Source organism: Microcebus murinus, chromosome X, assembly GCF_040939455.1.
Source record: "Microcebus murinus isolate Inina chromosome X, M.murinus_Inina_mat1.0, whole genome shotgun sequence".
Taxonomy (NCBI): domain Eukaryota; kingdom Metazoa; phylum Chordata; class Mammalia; order Primates; family Cheirogaleidae; genus Microcebus; species Microcebus murinus.
The window spans coordinates 98,480,359-98,482,532 of NC_134136.1; the positions used below are offsets into that span (position 1 = coordinate 98,480,359).

At 37.7% G+C, this 2,174-nt stretch overlaps 1 non-coding gene across 1 annotated transcript; it reads right to left on the minus strand.

The window, feature by feature from the left end:
• Window positions 1-1,716: 1,716 nt before the first annotated feature.
• LOC142865990 (small nucleolar RNA U3) lies at window positions 1,717-1,932 on the minus strand. The gene has a single exon (XR_012916068.1). It is a non-coding gene; the product is annotated as a small nucleolar RNA U3 (small nucleolar RNA).
• Window positions 1,933-2,174: the final 242 nt, after the last annotated feature.

Sequence of the window (2,174 nt, forward strand, 5' to 3'; positions counted from 1 at the left end):
GCCCACTCACCCAGTACCACGGTAGTAGTGGTGGCATTTCCCCATTGGAACATCACTTACAATCAAGAGAAGAATTATACATACTTAACATAATATTTAACTCTTCCCACAATACACTCTTCAGTATCATTTACAACACTTTGCATATGTATTAGCCAAAAATGACCCACCCATAAACTCATTTAAGTCCACTCTTTTAGTCTGAGAGTTATTTACTAAATATACTCTGTGCAAATCTTGACAAGGATATCAGAGGTCACTATGCAGCACAGTGGCATATACCCATGTCCAAAACTGCAGAAAAGATTGGCCAACCTGGGTACAATCAATTCCCCAACACAGTTTAACCAGTGTATAGAGTCTCCAGTTATAGTTCTAGATGGAGGGTCCTCAACAGCTATCTCAGACCTCTTTTTTTTTTCTAAGAAGTAATGTTTAGGAAAAAAGTTAGTGTGGATGACATAAGATAAACAATCTTTGGAAGAGTAGCAAATTCAGCAAAGTTTTCTAGGTCATCTTGGTCCCCCCAAGTAGTGAGTACATTTCTACATGATTGACTTCTTCTTGTAACCCAACCCTTTATCAATGAAGTCTTTTTATTTATTTATTTATTTATTTACTTCAGGATATTATGGGGATACAGACATTTTGGTTTCATGTTAAGACTTTGCCACACCCAAACCATGATTTAAGGCGTGTCTTTTCCCCCCTACAACGATGAAGTCTGTTTCTGCCTCTAAGATACTATACCATACCTACATAGTTGACATGCAGATTCTCACCTGAATTCTTCAAAAAGAGCATTGTGACCTTATCAGCCTCCAGGAAGAAGAAGATAAAAATCACATGGAGTAAATGAAACAAAAAGAAGTGAGGCAAAGTCCTATGTAGTATTTCCTCTTTTACCATAGGACAAATGTTTACACCAGTTTTGTAGGAGCAACTAGTGTTCTCTCAGAACATAGAATTCTTGGAGTATGAAAGATAGCAGTAGTTCTTTGACAGTAGCTTTAAAAAGAAGTTTTAAAAAGTTAAAAGTGATTTTGAGATGTCCATGAGCTATATATTGTATATATTCCATAATAATATTTAATTGGTATTAAAATGTGTCACTGTTTAAGATTTTGAATGTTTACATTTTATCAGATAAAATTCTTCTGATATCTAAAGTTCTCACTTTATTTTATTTTATTATTATTTTTTATAGAGACATGGTCTCACTGTAACGACCAGGCTGGAGTACAGTGACCCAATCACAGCTCACTGTAACCTCAAACTTCTGGGCTCAAGAGAGCCTCCTGTCTCAGCCTCTCAAGTAGCTACAGGTGCACGCCACCATACCCACCTAATTTTTTTTTTTTTTTGTAGAGATGAGCTCTCACTATCCTCCCACCTCAGCCTTCCAAAGCGCTGGGATTATAGGCGTAAGCCACCGTGATCAGCCTAATTTTTTATATTTTCACTGCAAGTTCTCTCAGTTGCATTCAGACACATTTTTTAGAAAATAGAACATGTATATTTTTATATAGATATTAATACTAAAATATGAGCTTCCTACTCTTCTCAACTGGAAGCTCAGGGAAAGAAGGCACAGCAGAAATAACTGAAACAAGTTGCACATACATTAGTCCATTCCATGGTCCTCAACAAATGTACTTTTACTAATAACTATGCACCAACAGAATAGGTAACTTTTCTTAATAAATAAAAACAGAAACCACTCAGACTGTATCTTCTCCCTCTTACTCTCCCAAAGGAAGACAAGAACAATCATCAATGGCAAATAGCAGTTGCAGGGAAGCAACACCAAGAGCCAACTTCACGCTCAGGAGAATATATTGTACCTCCTCCTCGTGGTTTCTAGTGTTCTATATGTTCATAGAGCCTTCTCTAGTAATGAACCATAGAAATGATCCCTTAAAGTATAGCCTTTGAACAAGTGATTTCAATCCTATCTCTTGCTACCTGACTCTCCAAACATTTTTGAACAGGTAGCATACATTATTAGATCACATGGAATATATCTTACCCCTAATTGGCCCACAGCTTGGAAGAGATTAGGGAATGGGAGGACCCATATGCACCCCCTTGCCCACCAAGTAGACAAGGGATGTGCTACCAGATCTGGGGAGGTTGTACCTGCACCTCTCATAACCAGGCCCCACTGTTCACCA